The sequence below is a fragment of the Dendrobium catenatum genome, unplaced genomic scaffold, assembly GCF_001605985.2.
Source record: "Dendrobium catenatum unplaced genomic scaffold, ASM160598v2 fragScaff_scaffold_1050, whole genome shotgun sequence".
Taxonomy (NCBI): domain Eukaryota; kingdom Viridiplantae; phylum Streptophyta; class Magnoliopsida; order Asparagales; family Orchidaceae; genus Dendrobium; species Dendrobium catenatum.
In genome coordinates this window covers 145,112-172,209 of record NW_021319512.1, presented here as the reverse complement: position 1 = coordinate 172,209, position 27,098 = coordinate 145,112, and the positions used below count along the sequence as shown (strand labels likewise).

At 36.5% G+C, this 27,098-nt stretch overlaps 1 protein-coding gene across 3 annotated transcripts in view; it reads right to left on the bottom strand.

The window, feature by feature from the left end:
* Window positions 1–11,056: 11,056 nt before the first annotated feature.
* Window positions 11,057–27,098, bottom strand: part of LOC110107933 (receptor-like serine/threonine-protein kinase ALE2) — a 101,457-nt gene continuing 85,415 nt past the window's right edge. Inside the window, exon 10 of one of the 3 annotated variants that reach the window (XM_020838383.2) lies at window positions 11,057–11,461. The gene's annotated coding sequence lies outside the window, so the exon portion shown is untranslated. The remainder of the gene's footprint in view (window positions 11,462–27,098) is intronic. The other 2 variants (XM_028698077.1, XM_028698078.1) reach the window with 2 other exon arrangements.

The following is a 27,098-nucleotide window of genomic DNA, read 5'->3' as shown; positions in this document are numbered from 1 at the left end:
GGCCTAAAAGAGATGTTTGGGGTTGTTTGTGGGGTTAGTGTAATTTGGAGATGTTCTTCTGGTGGATAATTCAAAGAACTATCAAATAAAGTCTTCTCATCATCTGTAATTCCTTGTCAATGTCTCAAAATCTGAACAAAAATTTTATATAATCATATGAAATATATAATTTAATCATACATTTAAATGAAAGCATCTAGTTGTGCTACCTCAGCATCCTCAAGTTCTGTAAATATATTGTTAATGTCTTTCTCACTATACATAAAATTTTCATCCCACCGAGTAAAACGGGGTCGGGATAGGTCACCCTCTACGGCGTGGATCGTTGTATGTTCAAGAAACTATATCTGAAAAAAAAAATAAGACCATATAAATCTATTTAATCATGTTAAAATTAACCTTTACCATTAGTTAATCTTATAAAAATACATGTATGTACTCACAATTACAATCATGACAAATTCATTCACGTATCCCAGTGAATAACCTTTGGATTGTTTATTTGCAATTGCATTGAATTCATTCACCATGAATTCTCTAATGGATTCTGGTCAGTTGTATATACCAAAGTTATCAAGACTCTCTACAACGTCCAGGATTGCAGTAGGTATACGCAAGTTGGCCATGGGAAAGAACAGGTTGGATAATAAGTAAATTACAAATTTTTTCACTAATTCTTCCATTGAAGTTGACAAATCCATTTTTAAAATATCATGTCGGATGTCATTTTCTATTTTTCTACTTATTATAGCACTACCTACCTCAAATTTAATACCTTTATTGGGCAAGCCTATAATTAGGGCAACCTCATCAGATATAAATTGCAACTTTTATCCATTAATAAGAAAACACTCTTTCCTTAAATCCCACTTCGGTGATAACATATACACGAGTGGAACGTACATTCTGAGGGATTGGAGGCAAAATCAGGAACTGATTGATTTGTAACTTATACGCAGTCTTTCAACAAACTGATCTCTGAATTTTTGAATTAATTAATTACAAACTTCTCTAAAAGTTAAATTTTGGCATCTGAAATGAATCTTTGGAGAATATCCCTCTATAACAAATAATAAAAGAACAATATTTAAAGTTTCTACCGAGTACTAACAGCATTAGGTACCGAGCAGTACCGAGTAATAGTTTCATTGGAAAAATTTTCTTTCAATATCAATTACATAATATATTATATAACAACGATAAATATTATTTGGAGGATATATCTAAGCATATACTGAGTATTAACTTTAAGTACCGAGTAGTACCAAGCAATATTACAGAGCTTTCAATCCGATTCATATTCAACCTTTTCAAAAATATTCACTGAGTAGTAAATATATATTATAATATATAACAAGGATAAATATTATTTGGAAGAAATATCTAAGCTTATACATATTATAAACTTTGAGTAGAGGTGTCAATTTTTGATACAACCCAAACTCGACCAGGAAAATTTTGGGTTAGGGTCAACCCGGACCCGAAACAGGTCGGATTCAACAAATCAACTCGTTTAAAAATTGGGTCAGATTTGGGTTGACCCAGCAACCCGAAATTGACACGAAAACTCGATTTTGACCCAAAAATCGAAGATTAACCCAATTTTCTTACCCAAAAACTAGCAATTTAAGGTCAACTTTGGGTCATTCGTGTTGGGTCGGGTTGACCCGATTCTTAATTGGGTCAGGTTCGGGTTGACCCAAATAGTGTCAGATCAGTTTCAAGTTTGACCCGAACCCGTCTTGTTGACCCGAATTGACACCCCTAACTTTGAGTTCTGATCAGTACCGAGCTTTATTACAGAGCTTTGAATCCGATTAATATCCAACCTCATAAAAAAATTTCACTCAATTACTAAATATATAATATATTATATAACAGCGATAAATATTATTTGGAAGATATATCTAAGCTTATACCGAGTAATAATTTTCAATAGCGAGCAGTATCGAGCAATATTACAAAGCTTTCAATCCAATTCATATCCAACCAGTTCAAAAAATTTCACTCAGTACTAAATATATAATATATTATATAACAACGATAAACAATATTTGGAAGATATATCTAAGCTTATACCGAGTAATAATTTTCAAAACCGAGCAGTACCGAGTAATATTACAGAGCTTTCTATCTGATTCATATCCAATCTTTTTAAAATATTTCAGTCAATAAAAAACATATAATATATTATATAACAAAGATAAATATTATTTGGAAGATTTATATAAGCTTATACCGAGTAATAACTTATAATACCAAATAGTACCGAGTTGTCCCTAGCAGTACCAAGCATGTAAACCGAATAATGATTATTGTAGAAAACATATTTTTTTTAAAATGCAAAACAATTTATGTATATTTTTCCAACAATATACTCTATTTTAAAAATCTCTTCATGTTCAAACGGAGCATACTGATAAATAAAAATCAATACCAATTGGAAACAAGAATTACCAATCTGTACCGAGTAGTACCGAGCTGTATGGACTAATCGGTAACAAGAAGCTTTGATTGACTAGAGATGATTTCACATGAGACATTCAATATTTTATAGCAGCCATTATAGTTTGTCTAACCCTAGAAATTTTATTTTCAATTTTTTTACCATGAATAGTATATGAGAAAAATATTTGCTTACGAAAAAATTCTAAACTAAGGCATTATTTCTCTGAAGTTAATCTACTAGAAACTTGCTTGAGAATGAGGGAAGATGCTTGTGAATGCGAAGAAAATGAACAGTTGCAGAAAAAATGCTTAATCTTTGAATATGGTAAAGTGAAGTGAATAGCCGTTGTTCTTTATTTGAAAAATTATCATTATTTTTGGGTCGGGTCGTCAGGCCGTCGTCATTCAAAATAAGCACGTGTTATAAACCCACTCTTCGTCGGGCTGGGTCCGCGGTAATGGGGCTACTACGTGGCGCCAGATGACTGGTGTCCGGATGTAGAACTACATCAAGACACCTGACCCAATAAATATTCCTTTCAGATAGGATCAAAACAAGTGCAAATGTATCCTTATTCAATAGGTGTTACGAAAAGTTCGAACGGAATTGACCTGGGTGACATAATAAATATTAAAATTATTTAAATATGACCTAAATGATGTAATAATAATTATTAACATCCTAACAATACTACATAGGGTTTTCAAATGAATAGTTTGAAATTTCTACTTTTTGTCCTAAGAACATCAACCTTGATAAACTATGATATTGCTCGATAAATGAGAATTGAAATCATAAGAAGCTTTGTAATCATTCAAAGAAAATCAAACAATGAGATGAATAATAGGAATGATAGGTTTTTTCTCAAAACTTGCATCCTAAGAAGCGCAGAAAAGGAAAATTTGTTGTTGGTTAAGTGCTCAACAGCAAGGGCGTTGTGACAGCTCCACCATTGGAAGTCCAGCGATAAGATGATTCATAGAACAAACTCGCATTTATAAAAAAATTACAAAAAAACATTCCCTCTAGAATTTTTATTATTTCATCAGCTCCAGAATTTCAGATGCACATTCATGTTTTCAAAAAACAAAAAACAGTAAATGGTGTCACATTCCTTTTTCTCCAGCAGGGTACGTACCGATGCATTAATTCATCGACTGCACTTACCGTGATTTGTAAGAGACAAAATTTACTGCAATTTATCCTTTGCATAACGCATAAATGATTGGGTATGTAATACGGAAGGTCTGTACAGTAGCATGTATAGGATTTAACCCACAGGTTTTTAGGTTGGTTGGTGGGCGAGTACGGTTGGGAACTTCCAACCCATGCTCGAATCCCCTCGAGGGGCAGGCCCTCTTAAGTGGGACCCAATCATGTGTGGGTCAGGAGCTTTCTGTGTTGAGTGGCTAATCTAGATCAACGGACGATTAGTCATGCCGCCAAGCGCTTTTTTGGGAGCAGCAGCAGATGGATACCCCGTTCCCAAAAATAATAATAATAATATAGGATTCTTTTAAGGAGCATAATAATTAATTTAAATTAGTAATATGAGCAAAGTATTAATAAAATTTAAAAAGAAACAAACTACCCAAATAAAATGGAGCATTCTAAAGAATGCACCAAAAATTCATCCTAGTCGGTCGAACTAAATTCTTAAAATACTGTAGCAATGCTCCAAACAAAATGGTGCTTACATTGAATGCGCCAAATTGATTGGCTTATTCTAAAGCCGCCAAACAATTTGATGCATTTAATGGAATATTATTCTGTTTTACTAATTTGCTTATTTTTAAATTTTTTTAACACTCTGGTCCTATTCCTAATTTAAATTAACCATTATGCTCCTTAAAAAAAAATCATATAATATATTAAATAAATGAATATTAATCAAAATATCAATAAAATGGGAATTATTTTTTTATTTAAATTATATTATATATATGCATAAAATAATTTTGAGTTGAAAAAAAAGTAAATATTGAAAGAGTTTCAATTAACTCATTTAATTTTTTATTCTGAAATGAATTCAGTTTATTTCTAATTTTCTTGTTTGAGCCTTTAAGATTTGAAATATCATCAAAATATATATTTGATTAGGTAAATTTTTTATGACAAATCAAAACTATTTTATAAATTTATATTAAAATATAACCAAATCAATCAACCTTATGATAAATTTAAAGATAAGCCAAAATGAAATTTATCTGAACCAAATCAAATTCTTCATTTTTTTTTTAAGTATTATTCAATTTTCAGATCAGACAAATGCATCAGAATTGGACCCCAAGGACATAAACAGGCATGTTTGGCTGTTCCAATCTCTCTACTGCATTTTAAAACACCTACCCACTTTTAGCTAGGCATTGATTGAGTTAGAAGAGAGGAAATATATAATATTATATAAAATTCATAAAATGCAAAAAATGTGTAGCAGTGAAGTTAAATTTACATTTATGCCCTATAAAAATATATTTTATATAAATGATGCTTGGAAGATTTCATTATATTTTTCAGTTATTTAGTGTCAATATAATGTAATCATCAATTAGATACATTTTTTTATAAAATTTAGATATAATTTATATTTTGATTTTTTTTATTTTGTTTAAATTAAATATCACTTCATTCACAATATAAAAATCAAGTTGGTGGCCCTCTTTCACTCATTTTGTCACCTATTAATTTATTGCTATTTTGCTTGCTATGAGTAGGGTTGTCAATATTTGACACGACACGAAAATCTGATCCAGACCCGACCCGGAAAATCCAGGTTGGATCCGACCCGTTTGAAAAACCGTTCGGGTTCGTAGATTCGACCCGTTTGAAAAAACGGGTCGGGTTCTGGTTGACCCGACGGGTTTCCGAGTCAACCCGAAAACCTGTTTAAAATGAATGCCCGAGAGTTCGCGCACCCAGCACCCGAAATTCACACCCCTAGCTATGAGTATGTAGTTTTGTAATGGGATAGAGAATTTTCATGAAGGCCACATACAAGAAGCAAAATGCTCCTCAATTGGTGCTGGCCATTTACACAAGTATAACAAGCTTCTATTTTGAGGATGTGATTAGTTTTTAGTTCATAAAGGAAATATTTCCAAATAAAATATATAAGATAGATGTGGCTTTAAATATTGTCTATTTTATTTTAAATAAAATTTATGAGATAAATTTGTATTCTTTGAGAAAAAAATAGATAGATCACATTAATACAGGTGGGGTCATGTTGTAATGAAGGCGCCAAGCAGTTTAATATATGTGGAAATATCACTAAAATTAATTTTGAAGTCATCATAAGCTATTACATAATTATATGTCCACAAGAGATGAGAGTGATTCAATATTAAAGATATAATAAGTAATGTACTTATACATAGAAAAGATCACTATCTCCTTTTTTTAAAAGCTCAAATAATCAGTCACATCTCAAATAATTATCTCATTAAATTATCAATCTTTAAGAAAAATAAGATTAGCATCATTGTCGATGTTGCTCATCAATGTTATGGACCTACAACCATCATATCGCTAGAGGAAATAAATTTGAGAGATTTGCACTAAGGGTCTATTTCATAAATTGAAATATCAGGTCCGAGCACACTCATGGTTACACTGTATTTTTTTTTTTAAACAAATTTTTTTTTATTAAATAAAAGGAGGGATACAAAGTCATAGCACAATAGCAAGGGATACAAACAAAAAAGACCCAAAAAAACCAAGCATAGCAAAATAATCAAGGAAAGGAGACTCAGGAAAAGAGGCCCCCAACATCAGCCTAACAGTCAAGCACGGACCATCCATAGGTGGCAGAAAACGATCACAATCCATCCAATTCTGACGCACCCGGGTTGCCAGCCAGCTTAGCCACAAAGGGGAAGCAGGGGCCTCCTCGTCATCGTCCACAACACATTCAAAAACCATGACAAGAGCGCAAGAGCCAAATCATAGACCAACCGTGAGTGACAGCTATACAAATCCATCCAGCAAGCCACAAAAAGCTGCACCCATGTTGCCAACCTGCCAAGCAAACAAGGATAAAACCAAATCCACTTACTTCCTCCTCTCCTTTTATACCTGGTAACCCTCGCATTATGAAAACCACGACCGACAGAGCGTCCAACGAATTCCTCCTCACTTACATGAAAATCCTCTTCATCCCCACTAGAAGGAGAAGAGAATCTGTCCTCTAAAATTAACCAATTTGTGTGAAGCAAAACAGAGTTTTTTTCCAGACATAGCCATATGATCTTGCATTTCAGCATTAGACAACAAAGAAATAGGAATATTAAAAATATTAGCGTTGCTTGCAAGCCTACGGCAGATGGTACATCCGATTGATCCAAACCCAACTTAACTGAAGAACAGTAGCCTCCTGATACACAGGAGATAATTCCCGAATAGGGGAGCCAGACAAACCAGATTGCTCAACAACTCACAAGGCACAACATTTTCAGTCAAACCACACAAGGCAGGCACAACATCCACATCAGATATAACATGTATAGAATTAACGTCACAACACAAAGCACCACCGTCACTAGCACAAACTAGAGAGCCCTGAACAATGGGCATGACCCAAGCCACAACAACATTAACCTGAGTTAAAGAAGCATGAATCAAAGGTAAAACACCCTCTGAAACCTCCACAGTCCCCACAAAATTTGCTACAGGGGCACAATGAACAGCAATCGCTTCAGTCAAACAATTCTCCACAGAAAGCAACGACATAATAGGGGAAAAGGTAGGAGAATTATTCAAAACATAATTAACAATTGGAACCACAATAGTAGACAAATCAGGACCCTTATGACTCGAATTCATAAGACCAGAAGGCCCAAAATCATCCGCAACTTTGCCCAAAACAGAAGCAGGGATAGCAGATGGTTCAGACAAAAGGTGAGGACAACAATTCCTCGTTAAATGACCAATGCATTTGCACGAGGATCAAAAGGGGGAGGGGGGGAATCATCAAAGGTAACTTCCTGCACATACCCTAAACTCTCAGAACCTAACCAAACCCGATTTGGGTAGGATTTAGTAATATCAAGCTCCACAAGAACAAGAGCCAAGGAAGGTCAGGAACCCACAGAGGTAGCCACATCTATTTTCAAGGGTTTATCAAAATTTGTTCCCAAAGCATGAAGAATATGAGGGGTATAGCGATGCGGACGCAAAAGCAAAAAACAAACCTAAATCGAGATAACAGGCGACTCGACACCAACATCCAGGCTAAGCAACCATTTCGTGAGCTTCATGAAGCAGTTGAAAACAAGGTAAAAACGGTGACAAATATCCCATAGTAGTCCAAATCATTCTCGAGTTTAATAAAAACGTGTGAATGATCAAGCAAAGTGACGGAAAATTCACCATTTAATTTTAGGTTAAAAAAGAACTTTCATATTGACTCAAAATATGGTCTCTTTGTAGGGAAGAAACCAACTAAGGAAAATTGAAAAGGGATGGTCAGTTTATTGATTTTCTGATCGGAAATCCACAGGGAAGGTAAACCCCGAAAGGTAGTGCAACGCAACTCCAGAAGAGACGAAACAGTATTCAAACCAGCAAGCCCCTCAAAAAACAAGCGAGTGAGATGAGCCCCATTAAAAACCAGGGTCGCTTAGACAAATCGGCGCCATACCAACGAACGTCATAGAAAGAGACCAAAAAACACGAGAAAACTCGAAGCCTGAACAAATACAAGACAATGTCGAGAGAACTTCCCTAAAAATCACCAAGGTCGATGACACTAGAAGGGGGGAGGCCCCAGCGGGGTGGGAGAAACCCCGACAAAATGCCAGAGACGGAACCCTAGCAGAGGAAAATAAGAGCAATCTCAAAAAAAAAAAAAAAAAAAAAAAGGTTACAATGTACTTATGAGCTGCAATATCTACTCAATCTGAATTATAATTAGAATTTTTCTATTTTTTATTTTCTTGTTTTATTCTTTTAGTTTGTTAATTCACTTGCCATTGAGCTAATTATGCCTACGGGCTGTGTAAGGTTTGGATTATTAGTTTAAGGAAATCCATCCACAAGAAAAAACTTGCAAAGATTTATCATTTTCCCAAGTCATAATTTAATTTACAGATTTTCCTCTTTTTTTGCAGCATAATTATTTTTAATTTTTAAAATTTATAGTAATAATAAATATTTTATTATCAGATCAATTAAAATTATAACATAATGTCAAAACCATTGCCTAATTTTTCTGAAAAAAAATTATGATACAATACTTTAAAAAAATCACAATTTCTTGCAACTAAAGCTTCCTTTTGGATTATTTTTATTCATTATTTTTTCACTATTTTCAAGAACATTATGTACAGAAAACAATATAAAACTGTAACTGTATATAGGGACAACAGATTTCTTATGGCCGATTATTAACTGGAAAACAACGCTGCAAGTTTTTTTTTAGACATTCAGGCCAATTAAAGTAGACTCAGACACACATCACATACACAAAACTCATGATTCGAACTCAAGATCTCTTAGTTTGATAGCTTAAACTCCTAACCAATAGACTAGACCTAATTTAAAGGCAGCTGCACGGATCCATTTGTGACAGAAGAAGTTGAAGCATTCATCTGCTGCAGTAACCTGTAAGTTTATTTTGCCTTCTAGGAAAAGACATCTCTGACAAAATTTAGTGTGAAGCATCTTCTGTATATTACAGAGGGTAGTTGAGATGAAGGAACACGAAGCAATTATTATTAGTTACAGACTCCCCCAGCAGGATCAGAAATAGTTGAGCAATCTCACCCATTAAATTTATAAGAGGGGCCACCTCAGCCCTGTGCTTGAGGTCATGGATTCAAAATTCTGTCTGTATTTGAGATAACATATTCCAGCTCATGTACAAGAGCGTGTGTGAATTTCCGATTATGTTTGCTCAAAATTTAAAAAATAAAATAAAATTCTCATCCATAGAATTAATTATATGTTCCAGCAACAATTCAGACATTAAGTCCCAAGCAAAATGCACAGTGAAGGATGAGAGAATAAGTGTAAGAGACAATGCTAAATTTACTCTTGCAGAAGCTTCAGCATTCTAATCAAACAAAATCATTTTCAGAAAGTTCAAACATAATCAATGAACAGTTATGCATTACATAACAGTCGAGAGAATGAATCAAATATTAGAAAATTACCCATTTCAAATGGTAGCATTGATTCATTGAGATGAAATTTTGAACTCCTGGAAATAAACTTTTCATATATAGTTACATAGCCATCAACCTGATCAAAAATTAACTAATGTAAAATTATCTCTAAGACGATTTCAAGTTTTCGCACATAAAATTGATGCATATCTCATCATATGATTCATGCATGGATGTTGAGTCATTATGTTAATATTATCTAACCCATTTCTACACAAAAAAATTTTGAAAATTTTCTCATCATATGATTCCTAAGTGATATCCTTAAATAACATTCATGAATGAATAATGATAATGAATAAATGTTAACAATGACTTCCCTAAATAGAAGGGTAACTCAAGCACCTTTTGAACCTTAGAGCGACACAGGCTACTTGAGCCATGTTTGGTTTAAAGGAATTAAAAATGAAAATAAGAAAAGAAAATAAAAATGAAAATGATGGATGAATTTTTTTGAAATTATTTTCACCAACTTAGTTTGTTGGAAGGAATTGAGTGAAAACTATTTTTTATTTTTTATTTTTATTGATGAGAATATGAAGAGAAATAACTTAACAATTTTAATTACCTATTAATTATATCAGAATCAAACACTTAATTTAAACCTGTGAAATAAAATGCATTTTCCATTCCCCAATATCCTCAAACCAAACACTCTTAATATGTTAAATTAGAGTCTTATTTGTTGGACTGGAAATTTAGGGCTTATTTTAGCAAGACAAAAATAAGAGTCAATCCAGATAGTTTGGATAAGTTTAACTATGATGATGAGGCCGCTGATGATGATGACATAAATAAGACTACCTTACCTGCATCATACCCCAACTACATGCATCATCAACCACTCATGGTGTTAGCCCTCAAATGCTTAAATAAATATATATGAGCAGGTAGGTAACTGCAACAAATACTATCAAGACAGACTGGAATACTTGCTGTCAGAAATCATACTAAAATAACTGCACTAGTAATATGGATGAGATTCATCATAAGTAGAGTCCCTGTAAAAATAATTATGAAATTATTGTAAAAAAGATAAAAATTTTAAAAGTTATTGTGAATATTACAAACTTCTTCAGAATAATTAAAAAAAAAAAGACAGTAAGTTTCATATAAGTACCATATCCTAATTGATCTCATCATGAAAAAATCCTAATCACAAAAATTTATGAAAAATAGAAAACTAGTTATGGTCAAATAGAGAAATGTAGCAGCGTTGTGTAAAATAAAACTTTAAAATAACCATCTCAAATGGAATCTCAATCTCTCATGCCCACTTATTTTCATTGTGAATGATAAAATATTACCAATATATCAGAACATTTATGTCAACCAAATTCCCCTCAAACATCCAACTCATCATTCAGAAGCAAAAAACATCTACAGCGCCTATGCATGTGCAGAAAGTAAATGCATAACACATAACTATGCATTCCAGCTTGAGTTGAGCATAAAGGTTCCATTCTTTAAAATAAAAATGAAGGTGGGTGCCCTTTTCTGTAGAGAGCCATTAATATTCATAACAACTCCTTTTGGAAGAATTCAAATTTAATCTCTATGAAGTAACTTTAAGATGATATCGAATGAAACTCAGTAATCTGAGAAGATGAAACTGTATTTCGACAAGCCTCTAAAACAAAACAACAGCATTTTAAGATTACCAGATGTGAAAAAAAAAAAATCATCTGATCTTTAGAATTCCCCCATCCAGTCCGGCAATTTGTGATACTCGTATGCCCCGACAAATCCAAGCTTGCAGAGTAAAAAAGCTGGATATCATATCAACCCTCCTTTCATTTCATTCCCTGCATCATCTTTCATTTGGAGAAAGTACCTTACAGACATGTGCCTGTGCAGTAGTTATTGATTGCATATAAAATGAAAGAGGAATTTCGATACTTTTGTTGAGCATGTTGTTAATTTGTCTCAAAAATTTTAGCAGTTAAAAAAGAAAATTCAAATTTTATTTTGACTTGATCAAAAATGCAACTTCATTTAGATTTTAAAATTCACCATAAACTCCTATGCATAGGTGAGCAATATAGGGAGTTGGGCATTAAAACAAGAAAATAATTTCTATACCTGACATGTACAAGTATATTACTTATTACTGTCTACATTACCCCGACAAGCATGTTAACAAACTGCTCTCTACCTATCATTATTTATTTAAAATCTACAAGTTTATTATCAACCACCTCAAATTAAAGGATGGTTTCATTATATGAAGGGCATCACTCATTCCTCTCCTAGGTTGTGGGCTTTGAAAATTCACGCCCCGGCCTCTCCATTCCTCCTTTAGTTGACGAGGAGAATTTTAACAAATTTAGGTTACGAGGAAAATTTTCAGAAGGAAGAATACGTTTTAGAAAAGATGCAATTGACAGTAACAGTCTAGCTGCCTAGGTGGGGTCAAGGACCTCTTTATCACCTATAAGAGAAGAGGCTTTGGGAGGAAACTCTTTCGGAAAGGGGGGGGGGAGGCTCTTTGGGAAAGATGTAATAGAGATTTATTAGATGTAACTTGTAAGGGACACTTATTAAGCGAATTTGAGCCTATTACGCAGGGGGGGGGGGGGGGGGAGGGAGGGGAGATTATGTTGGGTTGGGGTTTTATGTTATGTTTTTGAAGGTGTTTGGGTTCCTAGTAGCTACTACGAATTGTGGGAGAGACGATTCACCTCTCGAACAGTGAATCAACTTGCATCTTGTCTTGTTTTGCATGAAAATTAGTAAAAACAGCTGCTTTGTATTATTTCTGGATCTATTTGGAGTAAGTTACTGTTTTTTATATTGTTGTGTGATGTTTTAATCATCAAATCCTATCAAATTGGTATCAGAGCAAGTTTCGGGACTTATGGTGCCGAAGAAAGTGGATGCTTTAGAAGAGTAACTAGAAGGAGAAGTTGGTCAATTAAAATCTAAAGTTGAGGAAATGATTTAATCCATGAAAGGAAGGTTTTCTAACCTAGAGGACATGATGAAGAAAATATTAGAGCTTCACACCCAACCAACAACATCAGAGGCAAGGGGACCGACAGGTGGCCAAGGAAGTGGTGGAAACCCCAATATCGGCACAATGAGGGATGATTGAGATGTAGAAATCTTGGGTGATAAGGAAAATATGCCACCTCTTGAACCGATAACCAGAAGGGAAATGGGTGAAGGATATAGGATGAGGAGAAATTGGGATGAAGAAACAAGGAGGGCTGATTTTTAGGAAGAAACTATCTATGAAAGGAGAGGTGGGAGAGAATAATGGAGAGATCACAACAATCGCTATGTGGGAGGAGCCGAAGGTGGAAGAGGAAGTTGGAGCGAAGGGGATTTGACAGTGAGAAAATTGAAGATGCTTGTTTTTGAGGGGGAAGATGCTTATGGGTGGATCAATAGGGTGGAGAAATACTTTACAGTGAATGGGCTGACAGAGGAATAGGGACTCATGATGGCGGCCTTATGCTTGGAGGGGAAGGCTTTGTCTTAATATCAGTGGAGAGACACGAGAGAACCAATTAAATCGTATAGGGAGTTCAAAGATAGTTTATTAGAACATTTCCGAACAAGTCGAGAAGGAGACTTTTACTAGCGGTTCTTTTCTCTTGCTCAGGAAGGATGGTGATGGATTATTGGACGAGGTTTGAGTATCTTTCTAGCCTATTGGGAAGACTTTTTGAAATAGTGTTGGAGGGGAATTTCATGAAGGGACTCAATCCATAGATCAAGGCTGTTTTTCGATTATTAAGGCCACGAGGGTTATGGAGCTAGCCCAATTAGTGGAGGAAAAATATTCACTTGAGAGAAGCAACAAAGGAAACAATTTGGGATCTTCATACCCGATGATGACTACTTTTTTGGCACAAAAGGTACAACCTGTGCCAATTCAGAGAGAAGTACCCAAGGATAGGGGATTCAGAACATGACTAGGAGGAAATTTTAAGTGGCTAACATAGTAAGAAGTTCAAGAGAAGCGGGCTAGGGGATTGTGTTTTCGTTGTGATGAGAAATTTGCACCGGGCCACCGCTGCAAGGATCATTCACTGCATGTATTTACAGTCTACGATTAGGAGACTCTTGAGGAGGAGGTTGTTTAGTAGGAGGACCATTTGCACCTAGATCTGGCAAAGGTTTCCCAAAACTTAATGGTGGGGTTTACCTCAAATCACACCATGAAGGTGAGAGAACAGATAGGAGGAGAATCAGTGATAGTTCTGGTGGATAGAGGGGCAACCCACAACTTCATCTTCAACAATGTGGTGAACCAATTAGAGATGAAGCAAGTTGACACGGGCTGTTTTGGGGTGATGATGGGAATGGCGAAGATGGAGAAGGGTAAAGGCATCTGCCTAGGGTTGATGGTGATGCTACAGGAGATCCAGGCGAAGGAAGATTTTCTTCCCATGGAGTTAGGGAGCACAGATGTAATTTTGGGCATGAAGTGGTTACAGACATTGGGGGAAATTAAGTTGGACTAGAAAACATTGACTATGGAATTCATGGTGAGAGGGAGGAATGTGAGAATCAGAGGGGATCCTAGTCTGTCCAAAACTAGGGTTTCTCTCAAAACCATGGTGAGGGCAATCCAGGGTGCAGGGATGAGATTCTTGGAGCTACAAAGCCTCGAGGGAGGAGGAAGTATGAAGAAAGAGGAGGAGGTTCCAAAGATAGTCCAACCAATCGTACAACAATTTAGTGATGTGTTCTAGCTGCCTCAAGGCCTACCTCCCCCAAGGCAGCATGAGCATGCCATCATCTTGAAGGAGGGGTATCCCCTATCAGTGTTCGCTATCGGTACCCACAGGTTCGGAAAGATGAAATTGAGAGACTAATTAAGGAGATGTTGGAGGCCCAGATCATTCGTCCCAATGTTAGTCCCTTCTACAGTCCGGTGTTGTTGGTGAAGAAGAAGGATGATAGTTTGAGATTTTATGTAGATTATCAGGCTCTGAAGAAGGAAACGGTTTTGGATAAGTTTCCTATACCAGTCATTGATGAGGTGTTGGATGAGTTATATGGAGCGACGATGTTCTCCAAGATTAATCTGAAATCGGGATATCATCATAGTAGAATGCGGCTTATTGACATCCAAAAGTCTGCTTTTAGGACTCATGAAGGCTACTACCAGTTCTTAGTGATGCCTTTTGAGCTTACCAACGTCCCAGGTACCTTCCAGTTGCTTATAAACAAGGTATTTCAGTCCTACCTCCGCAAGTTTGTATCAGTTTTCTTCGATGATATTTTAATGTATAGTCGGTCTAAGGCAGAGCATGTGGAACACTTGAGGGTAGTGTTAATGGCATTGAAGGAGCATCAAATGTATGCCAATTTGAAGAAGTGTTCCTTTGCACAACAGAGGGTAAAGTATTTGGTACATGTGGTGTTCAAATCAAGAGTAGCTGCAGATATTTTCAAGATAGAGGCTATGTTTGAGTGGCCCTTACCCAAAACCCTGAAGGAGTTGAGAGGGTTCTTGGGACTCACAAGGTACTATATGAAGTTTGTGAGAGGATACATCTCTATAACATGGTCGTTGACAGAGAAACTAAAGAATAATAGTTTCAAATGGGGGGTAGAAGCCACCTAGGCATTTAAGAAGATGAAGAAAGCTATGACGAGTGTCCCTGTGTTAGCACAACCAGATTTTAGCCCACCGTTTGTAGTGGAGACTAATTCAGTAGGCTATAGGTTAGGAGCAATTTTTATGCAGAGTCAGAGACCCATTGCTTATTTCAGTCATATTTTGACCGCCAAGGCTAGGTTGAAATAAGTGTATAAAAGGGAGCTGATGGTGATAGTGTTAGAAATATAGAAATGGCGACCTTATCTGTTGGGACGAGACTTCATAGTCAGGACCGATCAAAGAAGTTTGAAGTTCTTGTTAGAGCAAAGGATGATGATAGAGGAGCATCAGCAGTGGCTTTCCAAGTTGTTGGGTATGACTTCGAGATCCAGTACAAGCCAGGGTTAGAAAATAAAGCAGCAAATGCTCTCTTCAGGAATAGTGAAGACCCTCAGGTTATGGCTCTATCTATTCCCATGGTGGTAGATTGGGAGGCCTTAAAGCATGAGTGCAAGCATGATGAGGAGCTGAGTAAGATCATAGGAGACTTGCTGCAAGACAAGGATAGCCATCTTTGTTATTCTTTGATGGGTCAAAAGCTACTATACAAGGGACATATTGTCCTTTCGAGGAAATCACCACACATCCTTCATTTGTTATAGGAGTTTCATGGCACAGCTATTAGTGGACATTCAGGAGTTCAGAAGACATCATAGACTGGCAGCGGAGCTATATTGGATGGGCATGCAGAAGGATGTAGAGTTGGTGGTCAGTTGTGATGTGTGTCAAATACACAAATACCTAGCTATGGCTTCAGGTGGTCTTCTACAATAGTTAGCATTATCAGAGAAGGTGTGGGAAGAGGTGACTATGGACTTCATTGAGGGACTACCTAGATAAGACGGGTTTACTGTGATTCTAGTGGTGGAGGACAGATTGAGCAAATATGCTTATTTCATTCCCCTACACCACCCTTACACCGCGATATCGGTGGCAGCTGCATTCATTAGAGAGGTGGTTCGTTTGCATGGCATACTCGAATCCATTGTGTCCGATCGGGATAAGGTGTTTTTTAGCCACTTATGCATGAAGTTATTCAAGATGCAGGGGACTATCCTGAAGAGGAGTACAACTAACCACCCCCAAACGAATGGTCAGATAGAGGTGGTCAATCACAGTGTGGAGACTTATCCTCATTGCTTTGTATCAGATACACCAAAGATGTGGGCTAAATGATTAGCCTGGACAGAATATTGGTATAACACTTCATATCATACAACAACCCAAACAACACCATTTAAAATTCTATATGGGAGTGATCCACCTCATCTGATACATTATGGGCATGGCAACACACCGGTGTCATCAGTGGAGCAATACTTGGGAGAGAGATCAGATTTTGGCATAATTCAAGGAGCATCTACAAAGAGCACCACAAATCATGGAGAAGCAAACGGATTGACATAGGAGAGATGTGCAGTTTAAGGTTAGATACATGGTTTATTTAAAGATCCGACCTTACAGACAAAGGACTTTGGCTCGACGAAGGAATGAGAAGCTCTCATCCCGCTACTTTAGGCCCTACGAGGTAGTGGAGCGCATTGGCTCAGTAGCATATCTCCTATGATTGCCATCGACCTCAGCCATCTATCTCGTATTTCATGAATCGCAACTGAGACAAGCCATTGGAAACTATACACTCTCTCCCGCACTACAAACCACATTGTTAGAGGATATGGAGGTGATATTAGAACCATTGGAGGTAAAAGGGGTGTGCCAGGGAGATAAGGGGATCAAGGTGCTGATCAAGTGGAAGGATTTACCAAAATATGAGACGACGTAGGAGCCCTACAGTACTATTCAGAAGCAATTTCCCTTTTTCCACCTTGAGAACAAGGTGACTTTTTGGGAAGGGAGTATTGATGCAGCTGACAGAAGCAATCTAGCTGCCCAAGTGGGGCCTAGGACCTCTTTTATCACCTAAAAGAGAAGAGGCTTTGGAAGGAAATTCTTTGGGAAAGGGGAGACTCTTTGGGAAAAGGGGCATTTATTACGGGATTTGAGTTGTTTAAGGGGAGAGATAATGGTGGGTTGGGATTTTTTATGTTATGTTTTTGGAGGTGTTTAGGTTCCTAGTAGCTGTTAGGAATTGTGAGAGAGACGATTCACCTCTCAAATAGTGAATCAACTTGTATCTTGTCTTACTTTGCTTGGACATTAGTAAAAACAACTCATTTTGTGTTATTTTTTTATCTATTTGGAGTAAGTTGTTGTTTTTTATATTGTTGTGTGTTGTTTTGATCATCAAGTCCTATTAACTACCCAGAGATCTCACCCTCACTTTGCGATGACTTTATGATCTGAGTTTTGATTTCCCATAGGCACAAGCCCCTATGGTTAATTATCCCTTCCGATAACAAGAGAGAACTTTCAATTAAGGCTAATTGTTAAATAGGTTGCAATAATTACCTAGCGTATAGTAGCAACAATTTTAGAATTTGAATTTTGGAGTTCATGATTTGAAATTCATTACCACAAACTTAAAGCGGATGATGGGGGAATGATGATGAGCCCAATCAAAATCATATGGTTTCGTCATCCCAAATTGTCATGATCACTGGTCTACTTAGTTAGAGGAGTTAGTTAACCCAACCTAAATGATGGAACCTCATCAACAGTCATGAGTTGTTTCGTCCAAGAATACCTTGTAGATCTAGGGTGGATGTTTATTCAAGGTAATGAATTTAAGTTAACTTTAGTTAACAGAGGACTTTATATCTTAAAGAGTATGCCTTATAATTCATTACTCAAGAAACATTTAACCATTAAAGAACATACGAGCTTTGGTCAAACCACCGATCAGAGGGCACGTGTCATATCCCTGTTGGCGATGAATCAACTGAGAAAGAATTGTAGTAATACATTCCACAAGCTATCTGCTCTTTATAAGCTGAAGTTATTCTTCAATTCAACATCCTCGACAAACTGTTGCAAACTGTGGATGAATTTTATTTTTACATTTTAATGATCAAATTTGCATTTAAATGCTTAGAATTTGATAGAATATTAAATCTTAAAATTTTAATAGGTTATGAGAATTGAACCCTCTGTTTAAGATTTACATTTAATGTGGCCATCATCGGGGTGATTTTGCAAATCACTTTAAAATATTTATATTTCCATTAGTATTCATGGGTATTTTGAAAAGCAGGGTCCCCACAAGTTGAATTTTTTATCAACATAGCGATCATCAGGTATTTATATTGTCACTTTAAATATATTTGTATTTTGCATTGGTGTTATAGTATTTTGAAATTAGGTTCCCCTTTGATTGATATTTTTTATCAACACAATTATCATCCGGGTGTTGAGCACTTTTAGCAAATCTGCAAAGTATTCTCATATCACACATTTAGGAGCTTGATATAAAAGATTGGAGCACATGCGGAAACTAATATTGCTTTCAAGCAAAATGGGTGGAGCCCTTACTTCCACAGTCCCACAATTTTAATGGAAACCCTTTGAATATTTCCTCTAATAACTCACTGACGACAACCCAAGACTCTTTAATGTGAAGGGATAAAACAACGTAAACCCATCTCTCTTAGCGATAATGCATTGCTTATGCCTTCTGGTGTGTGTGTTAGAGGGAACAATCATATGGGATACGACTGTGAATACTATGAGGTCTTACATGAAGTTTTAATTGAAATATTCGAGTGAATGGAACTTGTATCGCTTTAATTTTGATTAGTTTGATCCAATACATAGCAGAGGTACAAGAGTACATCCACTATATGGCATTACAGAGTAAAGCAAGTAAACCAAGGTAGGAGATATGCAAAGTACAACACATTTGTCATTGCTAGCCAGGCAAACCAAGTCTACTTTGCTAACTATCCAATTGAGTGCGAGATAAATAAGATTAGCTTATAGTGATCAAGAATAAACCCAAGGGGTCATTGAGAACACAACATCAATACCAGCAGCATATCAAGACTAGTGTATGTCAAACTTTAAAGAACTGCTAATGATGTCAATGATCAAATTGCATGTAACGTGAGTGAGTTGCAGTTAGAGGAGGTGGACTTAGATATTGAGGAAAATAGAGAGGAAGATGTTAGTGGTGATGATGTGGGCTCTTCAAGTGAAATGAATTAACTAATGATTAATAATTAAAAGGTAAATGTGTATGATTTCTTATAGTTCTTCAGTTTGGTACACAAGTTAGTTCTTTTAGTTTTTTTCAAAATTAATACTTATAATTCTTACGGTCCATGTTAAATGTAATTTTCAATTACTTCTTATAGTTATGTAAATTTTGGTACAATAATTAGTTATTGCAGGTCAAATTAAATATATGTTTTTTACAGCATAGTAGTAGTTAGTTACTATGTATGTAATTTAATTTTCAATATTTCATATTACAAGTTATTTTCAGAACTAATCATTTCTTTTTATTTTTATGGATGCCTTCTCGTAATGGCCCCTCGGCAGTCGTTCACGAACATCTTCAGCATGCACAAGCATAGCTGTCAATGGCGCAAAATAGCGCGCGTCATGGCGCACGGCACGGCGCGGCGCACCTACGGCGTCATGTTCATGACAAGGCGCATGTGTTTAAAATAGCGCACGCTATTTGCGCCACATGTGAGCCATGGCGCATTGCGCACGACGCAAAATACCGCGCCAAATTATTTTTAAATTTTCATATACTTATGAATATCTTTTATATTTAAAAATATATCTATATTTTAAGATAAACGACTATTCATTGCCCTAATTTCACGAAAGATTTTCTGTTTGCTGCATCCGCCGAACACATCCCGCAGTCCCTAAGTCGAGGTCGCTGAATCTATCTCAAAGCCGAAGGTTTTTTGTTTTCTATTTGCTGCATTCGCTACTTCCGCCGAATCCAGCCGAATCTGTTCGTTGTTTCCGCCGAATCGTCCCGCAGAGCAGTGCTTCAGCCAAATCCGCCCCCTCCTTCGTCTGTTCTGATAAAAAAATCTTACCAGCTGACTCTGATTTGCAACCTCCGTCTGTTCCTCACAGCTCTGTTGTTTTGCACGGCTATTTCTTACAAGAATTTAGAACTTAACAGGTATGCTCGATACCGTTAGGTACATGCTCGGTACCGCTAAGTAAATGCTCGGTACCGCTATGTATATGCTGGATACCGCTAGTTACTTGCTCTGTACTGCTCGGTATAGCTCGGCACAACTAGGTACCGACTCGGTACAACTAGGTACACGCTCGGTACACACTCAGTATTGCTAAGTACATGCATGATACCGCTCGGTACCGCTATGTAAATGTTCGGTACCGCTCGATACATGCTCGGTACAACTAGTTACATGCTTTGTACCACTCGGTACAGCTCGGTACAACTAGGTACACGCTCGGTACATGCTCGGTATTTCCATACAAACGAACTTCAAAATTCCTCTTACAACTAGGTCGAACCCCGCCAGGGGGCAGCGCCCCCTTGGACCCCCGGCAGCCCCCATATTATGTTTCTTGGACAATATTATGTTTCTTTTATCTAAATTTGTTTGCTTTTAGGTGATCATAAAATGTCAGATTCAGTTCAATCTTTAAAAAAAGATCCAGCATGGAAATATGCTATACTAACAAATGAATCCGACAACAACAGTGTGACATGCATTTTTTGTGGTAAAATAACAAAATGCGCCGCGCCGTGCGCTATGCGCCATGGCTCTAAATGGACGTTTGCGCCATGGGTGCGCCATTCGTCGTTAACAGGTATGGGCACAAGAAGGTGAGTAGTAACTCATCCGGTAGAGCCAGAGGTACTGAATGGACCTCTTCTTCACAGGCAGCCACCCAAACCCAACCGAGTCTACCTCTGCCTACACCTCAAACCGGGAGTCCTCAGTTTAACTCTTCCGAGCCTTGCTTTCCTTCACCAGCCCTACGCATTGTACTTTGTTCTACTATTACTACCCCCACCATCATCTTAGGGAGTCCCATCCATCCATTCATATCCACCATACAACCAGCAATTCTACTACCTACCACCCCCTTAGCCCTTTGCAAATGGACCTTCCACCCAGACAATAGCATCACCAACAACAAATGGGCGCATGTTCATAAAAACTGAGGGTTACATAATGCATGCTTTAAATTATTAAAATATTTTCAGAATTATTTTTTTCAATCCAATATTCTATGCAGGTTTCATCCTTCAAAGTAGCCTACATACAAAATAGGGGGCATCTTACGGAGCAAGTTTAATGCTCCATATGTCTCAAGACATGTTTACAGATATTAGAAAGTCAGGCAAGAGATCACTATGAATTGGTGAGAGTGTGTGAGCTAATCTAACTAGACTTTGGGGCAGCCCAAATTATACTATGAGGGATCAGAATAAATATAATAGAGTTTTTGAAATCGGGAACATGGGTAGCACCGTCCATACTGGAGGCTTAGTTCCACACACTAAGAAAATACGACGATTAATAAGAATTTTAACAGATTTTCATACTTTGTTAGTTCTGAATATTAATCTAAGTATATTATAGAAAGAGATGTTGGATAGGGAACCCACTACAATTGAGTTGCACACTAGTGGGTCTTACTGCCCGTAAATCGTGCCTTAAGGTTCTATTAGAACTAGTCCACTAGTGAGTCTTACAACTTAGTCTTATAGGCTAAGATGCCCAAAGATTTGGGTGCAAATTTGATGTTTTGTTTAGAAATTTCACAAAAAAATAAGTCTTATGACTCCCATAGAATTTGCCTAATTATTTGAGTAGAATGGGTCTTACTGCTTCCCTTTAGAAGTAGCCAAATGATAGGTCTTACAACCTAACCCTATAGGCTACACTGCCCATTTATTTTTGTTGAATAGGCCTTACGTCTCCCTTAGAATTTGCCCCGTTGATGAGTATTACAACATAACTCTATAGCAAGGCTGCCTTTTAGTTTAGTTTGAAATTTTAGTGTTGGTACACTTCATTTAACAGTTTTCCTTCCCTAACGTATGGGTCTTACTACTTCACTTTTAGAAGTGGCCCATAGATGAGTCTTACAATATAGCCCTATAGGCTAAGTTGTCAATTTGTTTTGGTGGATAAGTCTTACGACTTCTCTTAGGAAATAACCTATAGATGGGTCTTATAATCTAACTCTATAATAAGACTGCACGAAGGTTTTAATTTGTTAACAGGTCTTATGACTCCCTTCAAAGTTACTTGTAGATTTGTAAGACGTACTGCTTCCCTTTGGAAGAAGCCTGAAATTTATCCCTGAAATTTATCTTTACGGTAGATTAGACTTTACCCGTAGGTACTTTAGTTTTTGTTAGTTTGACACTAGACCTTAAGGTTTCAGTTGTTTACTAGTTTGATACTAGTATTTTTGCTACAGTACTCCATTCTTTTTTGTTAGTACCATAGTTTTTTTTTCTTTTAGTACGGTAGTTTAGTCTTTAGTACCTGCTTATGTTTCTTGCACCATGACCCTATTCTTTTTCTTTTTGTACCGTTGTTTATTACTAATTCTTTTTCCTGCTTTAGCATTATTTTAATATTAAACATTTTGTTTCTCTATTTGTTGTGCCTACAAAAGTTCGCTCAGGAACTCTAGAGACCTTGGAGGGTTCGCACATGAGAGGTTTTCTTTTGTTTGAGTCTTAACTTTAGGAATGTTGTTTCATCATAGCTTGTACTTAGGGTTAATTACTACAAACATTATTTTTTGCTCTCTTTTTTATATCATAAATTCACACTTTCACCCAAGTGGCTTTGTCCATATTTTTAAATCATGCTCTAATATAATTTTACTCAATTAATACATTAAAAAGTAATCAATCAATTAATAAAGAGTATTTAAAAATATATTAATTAATTCATAAATTCAATTTTAGATTTAAATTGAAATTAATTGATTATTTATATTTAATTAATTAAAAGGAATTTAAATAGTCTTAAATTGATTAATTAAATTAATTTAACCAATTAATTAGATTTTAATTTAAGTTTAAAATTTTCAATTAGTTAATTAAATAAATTAACAAACTAATTAATTTGATTTTAAAATAATCGCTCTCAATTTTCAATTAATTGATGGCTCTCAAATTTTTAATTAATTAATTAAGTTCAATTAATTCTCAATTAATCAATTATTTTTAATTAATCAGTTTTCGCTGTTTGAGTGCTCCCGGAGGCCGTCACTTGCTGTCCAAGCATTCCAAACAGCAGTTTTTGTTGTTTGGAAGCCTCCGGAGGCTGCGTGGCTGCTGTCCCAGCTTTTCTAGGAGACAAATATGCTGTCTATGATGTTCCGGGCTGCTGTTCTTGATGTTTGAAGGCTGTCGGATGCTGATTTTACCATCAAAAGGTTGTCAGAGATGGTTTGGAAGGAAGTAAAGGCTACCTACCATCTCTTGGCTACAGCAAGGGCTGATTTCAGCATACCTTTGCCCTAGACATTGGAAGAGAAGCTCACCAACAGCAGCAAGATGAAATTTATGCTCTCCAATTGAAGGGAGAAAGAAACTCCCGTTAGAGAGAGAAACTCCCATTCAGCTATCAAATTTTCCATTTCCCAGTTATCTGCCACCATCGCCGGCATTTAGGCGATGGCAGCGGAAGGCCGCCGGCCATCAGTCGGTGCACCTGGTCAATTGGAGGATTAGGGGGACAAGTTAGAGAAGACGGACATCATCGTCGAATGAATCTCGGTCTGGATGAGAACGAAGCGCGTATAAGGTTGACTGCGCGACCTTTGGTAATCAAGGAGGTGAGTGATTCATCCATTAAGAAGAAGATTGATGAGTCTTACAATAAAACCTGAAAATGCTATTTTAGGCTTTGCACGTTTTTCAAAGCGCCGCGACGAATTTTTAAGTGAGATTTTCAACGTTAACGAAATTCAACAAAATTAATTTTAGAAAATCCCTTGCGAAATTCTGAGCATTTTGATGTATAGAACTTATACCTAATTTTGCCTAATTGGAGAGTTATAAATTTTTAAAGTCTCTAAATACCCATTTTACCCTCATTCGTTTCTTAAACCGAAATTGCTTAAGTGAGGGTAATATGGTCATTTAGCAAACCCCAATTCCTCTTAATAGACAAACCGAAACCCCTTCTTTCTCATTTTTACGCGTGAACCGCACGAAACAAGAGGGACGGACGTCGGGCAAGGGGCGACGGGTGGCTTCGTGAGGGCACTCCGGTGACGATCTTCCGGCGAAACTTTTAGGTCAAATCGAAGAAGACGACGAGAGGGTTACTCCGGTATGATTCTTTTCAAACGAATCCCTCTCGATCTCTAGATTTTTGGAAAAGAAAATTCTATGGTTTTATAAAATTTTGGAATTTCTTCGAAATCTCTTTACGAAATCTTTAAGGAATATTTAGAGGATTGTTTTGACAATAAAAACATAGAGATTTGAAAAGATTTTTGGAGATTTATAAGTTAGGGTTTTTGACCTAAAACTTAATTTCATAAAACACCTATACGAAAATGATTTCTAAGGGTATTGGGAATGATTTTAATGCGGAAATTTTGATTTAGGACGAAAACTTTATTTTCACTAATTTTCATGATTATTTTAATCCGAAAATTATTATATTATTATTAATATATGTTAAGGACCAAATTTGGAAACAATGATTTGATGAAATTGAAGGTTTATAGATTTTTGAAAATTAGGTATTTATTAAATTCAAAAATTCATATTAATTTAATTAAATATCCTTTAAATGTCGTAAGGAATGGTTAAGGGAAAATGCCAGGTTTAGCAATTAGACTTAGGAAAGTTGATTTCTATTGATGTGACACGTTTACTTTATAAACTTTTAGGTGGTGATCATTAAGGTGTAAAGTGAAAGACTTTGTCGAAGTGACGTGCCGTAATTACTTTGAGGTAGGTGTTCAGAACCCAGTTAAATTTATAAGTGTTTTAAAATTTTTATGCTTAGAATGTAATTTCATGTAATTATTTTCTTGTCAAATATCTTATTTACTGTCAAATGTTTTGATATTCATGCTTTAAAGTACTTTACAGTTTCATGCTTACATTTCATGCATTCTTGAAAAGAAATTAAGGTATACGAATAAATGAAATAAATATGAAATGAAATGAAAGGATTTAAATGGAATAAAATTTTCATGTTGCATGTTAATCCGGAAGTACCAAAATGGTAATGGTAAAGGGGCTTACAAAAGCCAAATGGTAATGGGGCTTGTAAAAGCCAAATGGTAAAGGAAATGGCCAAAAATTTGACTGCGTACCTGATTAGTACGAAAAAGGGGTACTTCTGGGACGGGTGATACATTTAGCATAATCATTTTGCACTTTGTATTGCATATGAAAAAGATTAAAGAAAAGAATGAAAGGATAGCAATGTTTATGGAAAAGAAAAATGACATTTTATGTTATGACTTGTTTAATTAAATGAATTAGTTTCTAATTGTAAATGTTTTTAATTTATGCATCTTATAAAATTAACTGTGCTATGAATTACCTGCTGAGCGTTGGCTCATTCCTCGTTTTGGAAATATTTTTCAGGAGAGAAGTAATGGCTGCACGACGACCTTATACTTATCGTCGTAGGGGACCTCAGGAGGAAGAAAGGTTCTATTTGTTTTTATGTTTTAAGTCTAAGTTTAAGTTTGTATCTGAGTATGAATAGTAAGTGGAGTTTATGTAATGATGTGTTGAAAGTTTTTAATGATCTTGAGACAATTGAACTGGTTGGAACTATCTGAGTTTATTGTTATTACTGACTCTTTCTTATACTGGATGATGATTATGTTGCCTAATTAAAGTTTTTTAATTAGAACTGTTTATGTTTTATTATAGTTTTCTGTACGACCTTTTTTGCTCCTGCCCCGTTAACTCGGGCTAGCCGGGTCGGGTCGTGATAAGAGTGGTATCAGAGCTAGAGGTTTAATAATGATTAATGAAAGAGCCTATAGGATGATTGATTGAGTCTTAGAATGTGTAGGAAGTATAATTTTATGATTATTTGTAACTTATGATTGATGTGTTTTATCTCAGAAGTATGGACCCTGAGCAGAATGCTACTGATGGCATTAATATGGAGGAAGGGAGGGAGCTACCAGAGGTAGCAGAACCTCGAAGAAATGACACTATGGAGTCATTCGCGCAGATGATGGAGGCGATGACTCAGATGATTAAGACTTCCAAAAATCAGGGCAGTGGAAGTAGAAGTGGAAGCAGGCCTATGGATAAGAACCTGAAGCTGTTTCAGGATATGAAGCCTCCACTGTTTTCAGGTGGCAGACCTATAGAAGCAGAAGACTAGCTGATGCGGATTGAGAAGATCCTGGAGGGCATGTCTTGCCCTGAGGAAAGGAGGGTGACATTGGCTGCTTATGCATTTGATGGCGAGGCTGAGAGGTGATGGAGTCAGTTAGAAGATGGATTGAAAGATGTGATTAGACAGCCTCTCATTCTTTTTGGAATTGAGGATTACTCTACTTTAGTGGAAAGAGCCAGAAGAATTGAGATGGATATGCTGGCAACTCAGAAGAGGAGGGATTTTCAGAAAAGAAAGATGGAAGGTAGGTCAAAGCCTTCCCAGATGACTCAGTCTTCCTAGTCAGGGGTTTCTACTTGGAAGAAGCCCAGATCCAGTGGTTCTGATAGCAGTGCTTCAACTGCTACATTGTGCAGTAAATATGGGCGAGTGCATAAGGGAGAGTGCCTCTCAGGCACTAATACTTGTTACTGGTGCCATCAGCCTGGGCACATGGTGAAGTCTTGTCCTCTTTTGGGTCAGCGATCTACTACAGATGTGAGGTCAGGCAATAATGCTCAGAGGACAGCTGGTAGACCAAGAGCTGTGGAGTCTACAGCTTCTGTTCCTTCTCAAGGCCAGACTCGTCAGAATGTTCAGCCACGAGTCTATGGACTGTCCCAGCAAGAAGC